This window comes from Tyto alba, unplaced genomic scaffold, assembly GCF_018691265.1.
Source record: "Tyto alba isolate M040663 unplaced genomic scaffold, T.alba_DEE_v4.0 Super-Scaffold_7, whole genome shotgun sequence".
Classification (NCBI taxonomy): Eukaryota; Metazoa; Chordata; class Aves; order Strigiformes; family Tytonidae; genus Tyto; species Tyto alba.
This window is the reverse complement of record NW_024881328.1, coordinates 6,964,564-6,981,292: the sequence shown is the minus strand read 5'-3', so window position 1 is coordinate 6,981,292 and position 16,729 is coordinate 6,964,564.

The following is a 16,729-nucleotide window of genomic DNA, read 5'->3' as shown; positions in this document are numbered from 1 at the left end:
GCCATTTGATTTGTTCCATCTTCCCCTCCTCATGATTGCTAGATATTGCAAAGAAAGCTTTTTTTTTTTCTGTACTCTTAGTCTTACAATATCCTTTTATGAAGAGCACTGTATTGCACAAGATTTTGTAGATACTTTAAAAGATGTATTTTCAACAGTTTCTTTCAAGTGCTCAGAGCTGACAAATACAAAGATATCAAAAAACCCATGAAGGAAATATAATTGACTGTATAATTACTGGAGCTTCTTCAATATAACCGCAACTGAAGTTGTTTGTATGGTTTCTTTCCCTCTTCTTAGCTTCTTGAGCATCCTCCTATGAACATACTAAAATTCTGACATTCTTTAGAAACTTTTCTTTATTCTCTTTAGCACTTCAATTGAACACTTACGCTTCTGTTAACGAAGACGTCTGTGATCATGATTCTATAGTTTAAATTAGATTAGAGGACAGATTCATTTTCAGTCACTCAGGTTCAATTCAGAACTGACTTCATTGTCACCAGTCGAGTTAATCTGTCTCTGCACCAGTGTAGCTGATGTCATGATCAGAATGATAATCAATTGCTGAACTGTAGGCAAAATTTTAAGGTTATTTCATAATTGCTCGGTGTTACAAAAGCAGAATACACGAGTTGGTCCTCACTGGTTAGCAATCCCTTTGGTTCCAAACTGACATCCCAGGGAAGCCAATTTTAAGGTGCTGTTGGAAATACTACACTGATATAGGGGGGAGTGAAGGTAAATTCCTTTATATTCTCAATTTTTGTAAAGGAAGTTGAAGTGGAATATGTGTGCATGTGTGCATATAAAAACATCAAGCTATTTCAGTTTCAAATACGTGTTGTAAAGAAGACAGCCAACTTTTCAGTGCCATGTAGAGAAATAGGTTGTACTGGAGCCACCCTTCCTGGAGCAGCCTGGCAGACGCGTGAGCTGCTGATGCCTAGTTGCATGCCCAGGAGTGGCCACAGCTGACTAGTCGTGTCAGGCAGGGCTGGCATTGCCTGGCACCCATCTCCTCTGCTCCAGCATAAGAAAAGGAAGTGGATGTGCTGGAACTGTTCTGGGAAATGGCTTCTGTTTACTGGGCACTCTCTGGATCACACAAGGGCACCCTTAATGCAAAAATGTTGTATAAGATTCAGAACAAAAATTTTGAGACCTCCTTAAATCCAGTTCAGCATTTGCAAAAAGCCTGAAAGATTTAAAAGAGACTTAAACAGGTGTTAGCAGGCTATACCAGTGAAGGGGTGGATGCATAGGCTGTTTGTAGCACCTGGCAAGAGACTGTATTCATCTGATCTTCAGCTGGAGAGGACCACTGCGGAGCTATTTCGGTTTGAACAAATTAAATCAGCCCTTAGGTATCTCCAAGGTGTTTTAGAATCTCATTTGATCCCTGTAGCAGAGCATACGTAGGGAAGTTTAGAATAAAATCATCTCATCCCTGACCTTTAACTCACATTTGAGACAGTGGGAGTAGATGCTACCTTTATCTTTCTTTAGATATGGATGTGGAAAGTTTTCTAAAAAGTTCCTTTAGTCAATTACTGATTAAACCTAAAAAGGAAAGCATATAATTCCACAAAATGGAAAAAATAAACCAAATCCCAAGCCGTGATCTACTTAAACCAGAATTTTATCTAAAAAACATCTCCCTTAATTGAAAAGAGTGTTTTGGAAGCCTGAATCCACAGCTGATAGGAATATGTCTACCCAGTTGTTCTTTGGAGCTGGAATAATACAGTTTAATAAATGATAGGTGAATTATGGCAAACAAAGGGTCTGAAATCTTAAAAGTATATTCTGTAATGCCAGACAAACATGGAATGATGCCGGTATTATGCTTTTGGTAGGAAGTTTTAGCTCTATCAGTGTAGATAGGATCATGTAATATAAATTTGACTAAGCTGTTTAGATTAGGGGGCTGTGCAGACTATAACAATCTCGTGTACTGCAAGTATAAGAATGAATTATATTTTTTGTGGGTTTATACCCGTAGATTTTTTTTCTTGATTCTATTATATGGTAAGTCTTTTACATATATTACAGATTGCACACCAAAGATCAATCTTAGACACAGAAAAACCTCTTCAAAGATTGTTTGACCTTTCTTCAGGTGCCTATGGGGGATATCACTTGGAAAAGATAAGTCATTCTCATTAAGATTCCTGCTGACAGTTGGCAGACCAGGTGGTCCTGCATAACACGAGTGGAGGGTCTCCTATCCTGCGTCTTTAAAGATTGTGAAGGTGTAAAGGGTAGCTTACTGGTGCTCTGAATGAAACCAAACTGTTTTGTTTTAGTTTAAATAAGAGCTGTTTGCTCTGTGTTTTCTGAATATGCCCCCTTTCCCGCTGAAATGTGCCCAATTTACTGCCTATTTTATAGCACATTTTGGAGTCTTGTACATCTCTTCTTTCATGCTTCTCTTTCTTTTAAAATAACTAGAGCTTCCAAGCTGCCTTTGGCATCCCAATAGGCTGTAATGGCCCACTGCCAGCCCACTGTCTAAACCAGTGCTCTACCCTCACAGTGGATGCTGATGGATCATTCTTAGAGATATACAACCTTTCCATGATAAATAACTGCTGATTAGCATCACAGCTTTTTCTTTCTCACTTCAGACTGTTGCTAACCTCTCTCTGTCCAAGACTTCTGCTTCACTTTGAGCCAGTACACACTATCACTGTGTTTCAAATACAGGTCCAGAACTACAGGCTTGTGTGCCATTGCAGCTTATATGGAAAGAGTGAAAATGCAGAGAATATTGTAATGAAGAGCACTTGGAATCCTGAATTGAGCATACCTGATGGAGAGCTGTCTGAATTCACGATGCACTGAAAGCATACCTCTGTTATGTGCAAAGTAAGCTCTTCATCTTTATTAAAAATCTGTCTAGTCTTGTGATTAAAGTTATGGCTTTGCTGAAGTCCTTGCTGATTGGAGATTTTAAAAATTTTTAATCCTTTTGAAATGAGTGATGTTTAAATTCATTCTATTACTTTTGCCAATTCTATCTAAACCTCCACTGCAATAATTTTTGTTACTTACACTGATGGGAAAGAAAACAGTAGGCCAACATCTGTGTTTATACAGGTGGAGTACATGTAATTTCATAGTGTGTCTACTGTCAGTTTTCTTTTCTCCAGTTGTACTTGCCTGTTCTTTCAGACATTTTACTCACCGTAGTAACTCGCTGCCAAATCTTATAAAATAACATTTCCTTTTATATTAAGAATAGTACCTGAACCTTGTAAAGAGGAATTCTGTTCTTGTTTCTGGCACTGAGAGTGTGTTGTTAAAGAAACTGCAGTTTGACATATCCAGCAACTGTACCGAAAATGATTTCTTACAGGAAATAATGGCTTTCTGCTGAAATCATTAAAATGAAATTCTTGACTTGTCTTGGGATCTTTGAAGGTATGGAAAGGCAGACTTGCGTAGTTCTGTGCCTGTTAGGCACATCTGCATGCTGACCTGCCTTCTAGGCAGATCTGAATAACTTGCTTGCCTGAAAGGTGCTGTACAAAGGCTCATAACTCACTTTCCAGTCAGACAAGAACAGGTACCTGTCTAGGAGACATCCCCTTGTTGATGACCTGCCTCCAAGGCAGATCTGTCTAGTTATCTTTTCTGTCTTTGAAGCAGCTCCGTACAGAGTTGTGTCCTTAGCAGACTGAACTGCTGCCTGCCTGGGAGGTACTTGGGTCGATAAGCTGCCTTCTAGACAATCCTGAGCAATTATTTACCCAAAACATCATCTCTCTGAAAGGAACATTTAGAATGTGAATTTGTAAATGACGTCTTTAGTTCTGACTGATCACTATGTCTGATATTCACTGTTAACCTCACATGTATAAGAAATATAACAAACATCCCTCTCCCACATTTAGAAAAATAAAGAAGCCTGTCAAAAAATTCTGCTAATATAGCACAGACCTCGCACATGCTCGTGCTCACTCTTGTGGCAGTGATCTGGCTGACAAACTTGCTGAAGGAAAGAAAGGGAGTGCAGAGACTTTTCTTTTATTTCAAGATTTCTATTCTGTGTTGAAGGACTAAAGGGAAGGCGGACACTGTATGTTTCAGTGTTCAGTCTTAAAAATTGCATATGATCATTATGAGTCAAGGAACGAGTTCTCAGTCGCTTATACACTATCGTAAGTGCCACATGCTCATTTTTAATCAAAGAACTGCTTTATTTTACTTGAACAAAACCCCCAATTACTGGTTAACAGTAAAATACAATTTAGTTCCTTTTCCTTTCCTAGAGAAATTCAGATTGTAGGTCAGGCATTAGACTTCAGAAAAAAATTATATATATATCCTCAAGGCCATAAACCTGAGGCAGTAAAGTCACCTGATAAGGGATAGATCAGATATTAGGTATTTTTATGTTTGGGACAATATTGTTGTGTAATTTTATTGAAGTAATTCTGCAGTAGCTTGGATGCAGTCAGTGTATAGTCACTCTGGAGGACATGGAACAAGCCCAGAATTAGGCTCTTATTTTAGCTCTGCTTGTGTTTTGTAGAGGAAGCAAGAGTCTTCCTTTAACTATGTTATTCTTGCATACAGTATGACAAATCCCATGTGTTTGGAAAATATTATATTAGCTCAGGAAGTGCAGCAGTTAACGGTAGGTATTGCAGTACCTATTGGTCCTATTCTGCTCCTTCCTGTAGTCTGAACCAGTTCAGCAGTGGACTAATATCTCCTGTCACGGATAATTTCTTCCTCTTTCAGTCACCCTAAATCTCTTAGTTGGGGCACTATGCATGAAGGGTGGTGCAATTCATCTGAGCCAAGGTGTGACCACCTCCACCAGAAAGCAGGAGCCCATGGTCATAGGACAGACACCGGTCCAGGCTGGGCTGTTCCCAACCTGGGACTGGCCCAGATGTGTTCGCATTTGCATCACACAGCTGGATGCATGGACTGTGATTTCTGCTTCAGAATTCTGCATGTGGGGTAGGGACTAAGCAGGGTTTTCCACCTCTCCTTACAGCACTCTGGTGCATCTGTATGATAAAAAAACATTATTAAAGAAGACGATCTTGTACCTGGAATGGAAAGTGATGAAATTTATATTAGTTCTTTAATTCTGATCTGAGCTAGTTTTATAGTTTGGAAAGGCATTTCGTCTCTCTTCTGCCCAAATTAACTTCATCTATTGGGTATAAGGAATAGAAATTAGGAGCCTGAAGTCATGCTGTGCTATCCAGAAATACAGGTATGATCCCCTTTATTTTTTTCCTCATCTTTCTTCCCCTCAACCTCTTTCACCCCATCTTTATTCCAGCATATTTTGACTAATGATTATGGTTGAAGAAATTGAAATCTGCTCATGGGTATTTCTCAAGCAGACTAAGTTTGTCAGCTAAATTATTCATCGTGAATTAGCTCCTTGGAGGCAAGGACTATACTTAGTGTGGTGGTGACCGGGCTGGACCTCCTGGGTACTGCTGCAACAGTCAGTTGTAATGTTGACAACATTCACAGCTTCAAATGGGCACACATGATAAAGTAGTTTTCTGCACCACACATTAGCTGTGTGGAGCTAAAAAGCATGACCTGCTCAGGCGAGGAGAGTGGGCCGCTGACAGGGAACAAGTGCCCAGTTACAAATAAAAAGTTGCAAGCGGGAAAATGTAGTGAAACTGTGTATAATATTTCGGTGTAGGAGACCTATTAAAATACTGCCTTTGTGGGAAATAGCCGTGTCCAACCACTTCCCAAGCATGTTATTAATCAGGGTTAGTTTGTTGCTGTTTGTAAACCAGACCGAGATTCTTGCAAGTCATCAGATGGCTTGGTGCTATGTGTCACTAACTGGGGTAGATTTTGATCCGCAGAACTGGAACCATGCATATTTAAATCCATGTTTTACTTTCTGCAAGACCTGGAAATGTTTCTAATAAAATTATGTGATGTTACATATGTATCAGTTGATAATATGTAACAAATTATTAATCCAGATACATTTAAGGCATTATGAGGGGTTTGCTTTTATTGGTGTAGTGTCCTTTCCTAATCTCAGCATTGTGGAGCTTACCAAATGTCATGAAGAAAAATCCTCTGATGCTCCTTCGTGTGTATTTTGAGAAACAGTGGGCACTAAAGAAAAGACTTTAAAGGATATGGATGGAAGAAAAAAAGTTACTGAAATTCAGTCACCACAGTAGACATGGGCAAAACCCTTCCGAACCTCTGAATCCTCCAAGCCTGAGTGAACTTGATAAAGAGTAACACAGATCTGAGCTCACCATAACTCTTAGTTTGAGTTTTGTGATGCTGAAGTCCCTGCTACGCTTTTGCCAATACTGTCTAGGTTCTTCATCTCTACCCTGCATAACAAAACATATCCTCACACAGTGTGCCATGGTCTCCTATATACAGTAAGAATGATGAGTGCAATTACCAGCTGGGAGTGAGGTGGAAAAACCTCAGCTTTTCCTCATTTCATAACCCTTCACTGGATCGAATCAGACACTTAGGGCATTTTAGAAACTCATGCCAGCTTCTTATGCACAGCATTTTTTACACCTTGTTCAAGGTTACTTTGTGGGGTGTGAACACCCATTCTGGTGCAGTGGGTATAGAGTAAATTGCCTGGAAGTTCTATTTTAGACATGAATGGAGAATATTTACTTCCATCCTTTAGTCAGGCCAGACTTTTTCACAGGCATTATGGTTTCAGGGTGAGCTATGACCTGTTTTTCATTTTCTTCTGGCTGTTTCTTTCCAAAGATGGGTCTATCTCTGTGCTCCTTTCCACATGAAACCCCACTGCTCATCCTGTTTTTAAATGAAATCAGCATTCCACCCCATCTCCTTTTTACCACTTAAGGTATAATAATTTAAATGCTTTGGGAAGGAAAGTCAGCCACTAAATTTAGCGATAGAGAGAAATGCTTTAGTGTAAGCATTAGTCCTACAAAATGCAGAACTCCTGAAGTCTGGTTTCCTATGGTTTTGTGCCTATTTTGGAGCTCGGTTATGACTGAGCTCTGATTCATGCTGCAGCTTTTTTCTTGACGGGGGTGCAAAGTGCATCATCACTGTCTAAGTGTTTGTATTGATAAACTATGTTAGGAATACAGGGCCTTCAAGCCTGCTACCTCTCTGGCGGGCTTGGTTAAACTAGCTGACAGATTAAGAAGTTACTGATTGGACTGCTGGACACATACACACAAGCAGGATGCTTGCATACATTTGTTTCCCTGAAAATTTGTTCAATGAAAGCCTAGTGCATCCGATCCCCCCTGAATTGTACAATTTAAGTAGGCCCTGTTTCTCCCTGGCATCACTTTAAAACTAGAGGTAAGCTTACTTTACCTTCTCTCTATTGGTCTGACTGACATCAGTCGTCAGTCTGTCTTTTATCCACATAGTCTTTGTCTGTCCCGGGGCCTTGAAACTGCTCCCAGCTGGTTTCTGCATCTTCAGCAGGCAGTTGGCTTTGGACTTGTGGCAGCCTGCTCTCTGCTGTATATTTTCTTTAAGAATGAATGCATTGTGGCATGATGCGTGGGCCCCCTTTCCTGTCTCTGTGCCTGTTAGCTTTTGCTGGATTTTAAGCTTGCTGCTCACAAAAAACCCACAGCACAATAGCAGGCAAACAAACCAAGACATATTTTTCTGCGAAATAATGAAAGTCTTCTCCACTTTTACCATGGCATATAAGGAACCTATTTTCCACTTATGTGCAGTGAGTGCATCTCTCACAATTACAGCATCTCTGAGTTAAGGGCTGTTTTCTCTTGGTGCACGTCCAGGAGCACACCTTGCCCAAAGGCAAGATGGTCGCTTTTGCTCACTCTGAGTTTGCTTGTAGATTGGAGAGCATGAGAAAAAATGTGCTACTGGCATGGCCGGCAGCTAAATGTCAAAATTTGGCTCTAAGACAATACTACTTAAACTATTTCTCTAAGTAAGCGCTCCTTACACAAGGAGGGATTGAAGGATCAGACTCATAGCATTGTAAAATCACTCTCTTAGGAATTTTCAGAACTGCCTAGAACATTTTGAATCTAATTCTCCAGACCCTCAGGCAGCTTCGAATATCTCAGCTCTAATATATTGAAATAACAGACGCTGATAAAAAAAAAAAAAAAAAAAAAAAAAAGAAAAACCCAAAAGGCAAACAGAGAGGGCAATACTCTCTTATATTTAGGCAATTCCTGGCAGGTTTGACAGAATAACTGTGGGCCATGCTGCAGACTTCTGTCAGCACTTCTGTGTTGGTCAGGGTTCCACAAAGGGGTGACTCTATGGGCACCCTTGTGCCCACAGAAGCCCAGCATCTATGCATCTGCCACAAAAACCATGCTTTACTGTTATAATGCATTTTGGGGGGGGCAGGTGTTGCTGCTAAATCAGCAGACAGAGCAGCTTTCCCTGTCAAAACTGCCTCTGAGCTGGGGCTGGATTCTTTAGTGGGCTGCTGAGGTGCAAATCTCCCAGTATAGAGGCAGCCTTGGAGGCAACATAACTCAGAATTTCATCCTGATCTCTGCATTAGATATATTTTTAAAGGTCTTTTATCTTGCTCGGTCAGACATACTTCCTTAGGAAAATTCTTATAATTTCCAAAGATACAACAACTTGCTTTTTACCATGTGGCTGTGTGCACAGAAAGATGATGTCTGTTGGCGGTGGCGTTCCTGGGGCGGCGAGGCTGAGCTGGCGGAGGCTGGGGTGGGCTTCGTCCCCGAGCATCAGCCTGGCTGCACGGCCTCCCAGCTCACATTCCACGAGATGGCAGTGCGTTCCTGCTCTTAAAAACAGCCTTAACTTTATTTTAACCTTGTTCTAAGTTAAGTATTTCATCAGAAGAATTTCTTCTGAGCAAAGATTGTATTTTCCCTCAAAAAACTGAACAGGGACGATTGTTTTTATTGTCTTTTTAAAAATATAGGAGCTGTAAAAAAGCTGAAGTAAACCTCAGAGTTTGAAGTGGTAACTTTAAGTGATCTTTTCTTAGTGCCTTACCCAGTTCAACCACCTCAGGTCTCCCCCCAGCTTCAAATCTTGCAGTTGTGCAAGGGGACTGTTGCAGAAACTTCATACAATCATCAGAAGTTGATCACCTTACTGTATGCCAAATTCTAATTTTTTAATTGTGATGAGTTGCTTCTTTTTTGAAGAAATGCTTTTTACCAAACTTATTTTCTTGGGTTTTTTTCTTTTTTTTAATGCTGAAATCACCAAGGAGTACAGTCAAACCACTGATTAAGAACAAGAAGGTGGGGGTGGTGGGGCAGGATATAAGAGTGAATTTTTGTCTTGTGCTATCAGCTGAAGAACACCTTGGAATGTTTGCCATTAGATTATTTCATAAATATTGTATTACAAGACTATAAACACTAAAAAATCACTTTGTAAATACTTGTTGGTAAGAATCGTGCTTTTAATTCCTTCAGCTGAGTCTCTGAGGATAATACAGGAATAAATTTAGCATAAGTAGGATAAACTACCTATGCCATCAGTTTTCTCCAGTAGTTAATATTGCATTTAAACTGATAATGATGGAGATGATTTTTGAATAACTTGCTATTTGAGATATTTGTAATTTTTAAAATTACATTTTAATGTAATCTCTGCTGCCTTCTACGAGGTTACATTATGCATGTTGTTATAACAAGAAAAATGGAAGAGGAGAAAAAACTCCTTGAAAATAATTTCTATAAGGTTGACAGGTAGGTAAAAATCTTAACTTACATTTCAGAGATTGCTTGGGACTCAGAAGGGAATAAATACATAACGACAGCCTGTTCCAGTCCTTACAGTACAAGGTAGTACTGTCAAGAACTGTGAAAGCTGCAACTCCTGCCCTTTTAGTCATTGGTGGTGTAGTTCTGTACACAACCGAGTAGGAAATGCTTCTTTATTTCCAAAATGAATTCCAGTCAGAGGTAGGCTAAAAGCACCATTCATTTAGATTAAAGATCCCGAAACTATCATGTTTGCAACCATTTGTCACAGTTTAAGTAGCAGTGCATAAATGTCGTGCCGTTGGTATACAATTTAATCTCTGCTGACAACAGCTCCATTTCTAAAGTTTCCTCAGCATCTTTTTTTAATGGTTTACATTTCTTATAAACAACCTCTGCTGCTTATGCAGCTCTGTAGGGTACCAGTCTTGAATCTCTTCCACATGGAAAAAAAAAATGGTAAAGCATCAAGGGCAGCGTATGTGGGAGCACCAGCCAAATGGTGTTTGCATCTGATGGCATGTGCATCTAGCTAAATGCGTGGGCTTCCATTCTGCAGGAACATTTGATGGTTTTTGTTGTTTCAGGTCAGAACAAATTGCGTAGGTTTTGTTCTGGCGACTCTTCTGGTCTTCACCTTGTCCTTGCTCCATTTCCTGTTATTTCTACTGTCCAGACCAGGGGAAAAATAACTCATATGACAAGAGTTTGTTTTTTCTCCATGATCTCTGGAATTATTCTGTTAAAAAATACAAGCAATGATTACAATTTTATCAAACATAAACGCTTAACTGCTAGCGGATGTCACTCTCATTGTACTGTTGGCAGAATGTTTATAGCTGTAGGCCTTTACTGGCATTAAAGCATTGGCCCAGAGAGAACAGGTTATAAATCCTAGTGTCTCTTTCCAGTGATAATGTCCTTTACAGACCTCCTTGCTTTGTCTTCTGATTCTATCTGTGCTTGAAACTATGCCCAGCCTGCAGCAGGTGGAGGAAAAAATGGTGCATTACGTGCCGTTAAGAAACTTTGCTGAGCTGTTTCATTGCAACTAGCAGGAGTTTTATGGAAATTCATCTTAAACAGAGAAAATAAAGGTGTTGCTATGTGGAAGCCTACACTGATAGTCAGAAACGTAAGTTGCAGAAGCTTCATTGCTTCATACTATCAAACAGAGATGTGAAAAGATGTTTACAGTGTAAGTGCATTTTTTCCTAACAGAAAGTGAGAAGAGGGTGTGTCTGAGTTCAGGATATCCTGAGGGAACTGGAAGTTTCTTTTAGTGGGATACTTTTGATACAGCTGAACGTGGCTCCTGAAAATCAGGGTTAATGTGCTGCTTACAAAGTTACTGAAGAGAGTGGTTCATATCAGTACTTCAGAAAAACTCTTCAGTTAGTGCTGCCAGGCTTTTGTAGTTCTCATCCACAGCTTTTAAAATGCCTGCAACTTTTCTTAGTAGAAAAAGAGCAGATATGCTTGAGTAACCATTATACCCACAGAAGAAAAGTTTCAAGCGTATGGAAACAGAATCGGTCCCAGATGACACATTTAAGTTGTGTCAGTGCTAAAAAACATTATAGCCTCCTGAGTCTGCAGGAGAAGTGTCATCTCTTGAGCAAAGATCAGTTTAGCTGGAAGATGCTGTGAATAAATAGCATCATCAGAGACAGGTAAAGGAATAGGACTGACAGAAAGTACAGGTTGAGGCTGGCATTGGGTGGTAGGAACTAGAAACCAAGCAGCAAGAAAGAGCAAAGAGACCAGGGGTTATTATATGCAAATACCTTATCCAAAATGCTATGAACTTTAATTTCCAGGAGCAAATATTGTATGAAAATCCTGATAATGGAAAGCCAGTGCTACATCTGAATTCAGCTTGCAGCCTTCTAAAATATACTTAATGGAAGATAGCTGTGTGTCTTGCCAGATTATAAGAAGTCTGAGCTTCACACTGGTGCTTTGCACCCTTTCTGGCTCATCTGGCTATTCAGTTTACTTTGCAGCACTGGTTTTCACAGTACTGCACTGCTTTTACTGCACCGTGTCTCTGCCACATGACTAGAAAAGTTGGACCATCTCAACACTTGTTGCACCAACAGTGTTTCTCTGTTTCCCCTTCTCCATTTTCATCATGGATCTTCTTTCCCTGGCTCCAAACTCCTCTTTGCCCTTTGCCTTTGTGCAGCTGGCAGCCACGCTGGCCCATTTCCCCACCCCAACCATTCTGGGCAAGCTCTCACCACCTCCTCCTCAGTCCCACCAGTGCCAGGACAAGGCCTCTTCCATCTCGCACAATGTCCAGACATGCCTTGTGATCCCCTTTGCCTTTGTGATCCCTTCACCAGTCAGCCACCCGTCCCGCACGCCCGGGCAGGGCTAGCACCCTACCTCACAGGTTATTCCATTCAGAGGAAAAGTCACTGAGACAAGAGACAGATCCTGGTGGCAGGAATGTTTAATTGACCAGGTTTTGTCCAAAGGGAACTCCTGGACCAAATTCATTAAGAACCCCTGTTCTCTATTTTCTCATCCAATGCTGATACAGTAACCTTATCTCAGCTCAATTTTTATTTATTTATTTTTATTTATTTATTTATTTATCTATCTATCTATCTATCTATCTATCTATTTATTTATTTATTTATTTATTTATTTTTAACCCTGCCCTTCTTTAACCACTGCCAGGTTGTCATCACAGTGGTTTTACATGGTATTTCAACTGACATGTTTTCTTCCCAGTTACCTTTTCCTCCTGTGAATGAAGTCAAGATCCTTAGAGTCCTCTCTCCATAAAAGGTTTGCGAGCAAGTGAGAAGAGCTGAAATGTTAAACACGCAGTAAACACATTGTGAATTTCAAGCAAATCTTATTTTCCCTTCAAAAACTTATCCTTTTTTAAATTTGAAACTTCTATTTCTTCAAGGTCATTTCAGACTTAATTCACCAATGATATATGCAAAGATTTAATTAAATAATCTAATATGGCATTTTTTTAAATTGCCTAACAAATATATTGTAAGTATGATCACATCTCTCTGAAATGAAAATCAAGACCACTCAATGTCCTTTTGTCAAACTGATTGTATCTAATTAAAAAAGAAAGAAATCCCAATGATGCAGCTTTTCTTTCCATTAACATGCACTGCACAGGTTACTAACTAATTTAATATAGAATGTTGTCTTGCATTGCTCCATCCCTGATGAAACTTCTCTGTTTAGATGAAGTTAGGGGAAACTGAGAAAAAGAAACAACAATCCCCACTCTAATACACAATGATATATAATTTGACCATTTATTTGTTTTCCTTAACAAGTACCTCCAACTATGGAAGCAGATGTACTAGCCCTTGGCCTCATAACACTGCTAGGTTGACACTCAGATTTCTTGGTAAATAGATAAACATGCCTATAAGATTATGTGACAAATTCACATCAGCACCCAAAGCCCTTTGATCAATACCACTAATCCATTAAAGATTACAACAAAGAATCTTATGTTTCTGTCCCTTCATTCTGGTATTAAATGCAAACTGAAAAATAACAGACTAAAATCTTTCTAAAATTAAGTGGAAAAAAGGAAATTATCCTTTGCACATTTTAAAGATTAAGAACCCTCATTAGTGCATCTGCTAGCCTGGACAGACTGCCTTTGAAAGCAATTTAAGTATAACAAAGTAATTTTCAAATTAAAAAAGGAGCAGCAGGTGTATAAAATGAAAATATAACAGGGGCAGCCACACAGCCAGATCCAAAATCCCATCTATCTCCTGAATCTGACAACAGTTAATTTGACCAAATGGCAACTACACCTGAAGGAGAGGGGGCAACAGCTGAATTAAAGCCAAGGCAAATGCCTGTTGAGAACCTAGCATAAGATTCAAAGTCCATTGCAGTTGGTGAGAATTTTTCTATTGACTTCAATTGCTCAACTCTGGTCTTCATTGCTTTGAATAAATGAGTGTTTCTGATTCAGCATGTCCTCTTTCCTAGTGGAAAGAGCCCCTGTGAGAAGCTTCATCTGAGTGACTGAATTATAAGCCGACAGGACTTTGTTGTAATTTATTTAAAGTTATTTACATGCGTGAGAGTATGCTCAGAGAGTCAAGTTCTGTGGTGATGAAATTGGAAAGGATGCTCACTAGCATAATGCTAAGGTGACCCAAGTAAGTGTCCCCTACTATCTGTGACCTGTTAAATAGCTTTGAAAACACACCTGACTTGGAAGAGGTTTGCTTATTGCTTTTGATTCACTTGCCTCTGATTTTGTTTTATGTTCTCATTTTTATTTTCCTGCTCTCCTCTGCCATAGTCTTTTGCTTGTTATAATTGAAAACTGGTAAGAGAAATGTAACTTTCTGTAAACATTCTCTGTGTAATAACATTTAAAAATGTAGTAGTCAATGAGCCTTTGAGCCGACTACTGGGGTTGTTAGATCAAGGTCGTAATGAGTTGGTACATTTGCTTTCTACAATATATAGGAGCCTAACAGCAGCTGCAATCATTTACTTTCACTCCCTGGCTCTTTGAGAGTTATTTGGTTGGTTACATGAGGTGTCAACAATAATGCAGACAGGGATGAAACCTGGGAAAATTAACATAAATAGTGTCAATGTGCTGTCTTCTGATGGAGTGCCAGTTTCTTTAGAATTTCATTTTATTGCTATCAATATTTTCTTCTGACCGTCACTACTGCAGCATGATTTCAACACTGAAAATTAATTTCATCTAAATGTACTGTCCCGTTCAATCGATGATGGAAGGTTCATCCAGTGATTCCCTCCTCCCTGCTTTTCCTCACCTACTATGCTAGCTGCTGTTTACAGCTCGTTCTCCAGACTTTCACACCCCATCATTTGAGAAAGATGGAAAAGTGCTATGATATTTCATTTAGTCTATGTTAACTCCACTCCCTTGGGTTGTGAGAAAGTGAAAATTACTTTGTAAGAGAAGACTTGGCTAACACAGGAGAAAATACCACTAAATGTTGAATCTGAAAATCAAAGCGTAGACAAGGTGCTGTTCAAAGCTATTAGAGTAATTCTTTTGATGATCTTTAGGCATGTTGTTTCATGACCAGTATCTCTTCAACACTGCTGTGTGTCTTGGGTTTTTGTTGCTTTCCTTTTTCACCTCTGCTGAACATTTACAATATGAATACAAATTTCTGTAGTAGAGAGAATGGCACTTTTATAGGGTTTCTATGGGAAGTTACAGTAGGGTGAACACCACTGGGGAAATAGAAGATTGATGTCTTCTCTTAAAAGATACGTTTTAATGTAGTTTCTGAAAGGAATTCTGTATCCTGGAGGGACAGGGAGAAGAAGAGAGCTTAGGTTAGGTAATAAAGTTCATAGCTTCCAGCCATGGGGGCAGGAAGGGTGGAAGTAGCCCTGGTCTGAGTGCAGGGGCTGTACAGTTACTGGGTTTGCTTATGTCCCTTGCCTGGGAGCAGGCATGCATTCAAGGTCATCTCTCTCTGCCCAGTACATCCATTCTTCTACCTCTGAACTATTTTGCATGATTATAGTGTCTGTCTGGCTCTTTGGAATGAATTCCATCATGTGAAGTGAAATATGTAGGAGGGAGATAGGGGAACAGAGGAAAAAAAAAAAAATAACAGGCAAGAAATTTAAAATAAGGGACTAAAAAAAGGGCACTCCAGAAATACTTGAACAGAGTGGTCGTATTTATATCCATGAGTTGCAGCTGCAGAGTCCTAACAGCAGCAGCAGGGCTGATTTGCTAAGAAAGAGCAGGAGGAGCTCAAGAGACACTGATCTGGTAGAAGACTGGGCTGTTGTAACCTGGAAGAGAGAAGAACAGGGAGCTGCCACAGGCTGCTAGAGGTTGATTGAGAGCCAAGGGCTGGGGCAGCCGTAACAAGGTACCCGGGAGAGCCGTGGACATCAAGGTTAAATCACATCTACCTGGAGGCTGAAGGTGATGCCAAGCAGTAACAGTATATGCCTTGGTCTCTGCTATTTTAAGTCCATTTGTCTGAGTGCTGTATACCTTTTGACAAAATAAACCATACTTTGTTTTGAAGAATTTGTTTTCTGCATCATGGCCTTTTAGTAGTGCCTCTTGTCTTCCACAAGAAAAACTCTGTTGGAGTCAAGTCTGGTAGGCTGCAGCAGCAATTATAAGCCAAGGGGATATGATTTAGAGACCCATATCAGAGGAGTCCTGGGATCCTATGTCAAACAGAAACAGCTTCAGGAAGGTAGCTGAGAGAGATGCAGTCAAGAGTCTGTCTGAGAATCTGAGAAGGGGCAAGTTTCTGCTACTACAAACAGAAATTTCCTCCCTCCTATTGATACCTAGCAGAATAGAGAGGATTCATCTGTGTTATCTTTCGTCTGTATTATCATGAACAAACTGCTAACCCAGGCAGCCCCAGAAAGATGATTTTGCACCTAAAATGGGACGTAGGGAGAGCTAGAAGTCTCTCTTCAAGAAATTCAATGCTCAGATATCTATCTGCAAACCATGAAAGATGTCTAAATCTGTTTGGTTTCTGCGCTTTGAGTGGCAGCTGCTGTGTATTGTTCAGCTGGACATATATTGCAGACTTTCTCTGTGCATGGTGGGAGAGGCTCAGACAAATGTTACCCACCAAGGGAGTACCACACCTTTTCTACAGATTTTTCATCCTGAAAGACAGATTCTGTATTTTTTACTATTTGTTTCTAGAAGGAATGGTAACAGTTCTGATTATTTCTGAGAGGTAATGATACTTAGACCACTGTTTGCTGATAGAATAGAGATAACCAAGAAAATGGAGATGGCAAATATATGTGTCATATTGTTGCCTTTCATATGTTTTCTGCCTATGTGAGCAGGTGACTAACATCACGGGTTTAAGCATTTTTCTCTGCCTGGATTGACTCATTGCAAGGACAGTCATTATGTTCCCTCCAGACAGATTTGCTTCTATATCAATTTAGCATACCTTTAATTACAACCAGGAACCCTTTAAATTTCATCTATGTTGTAGGGGATT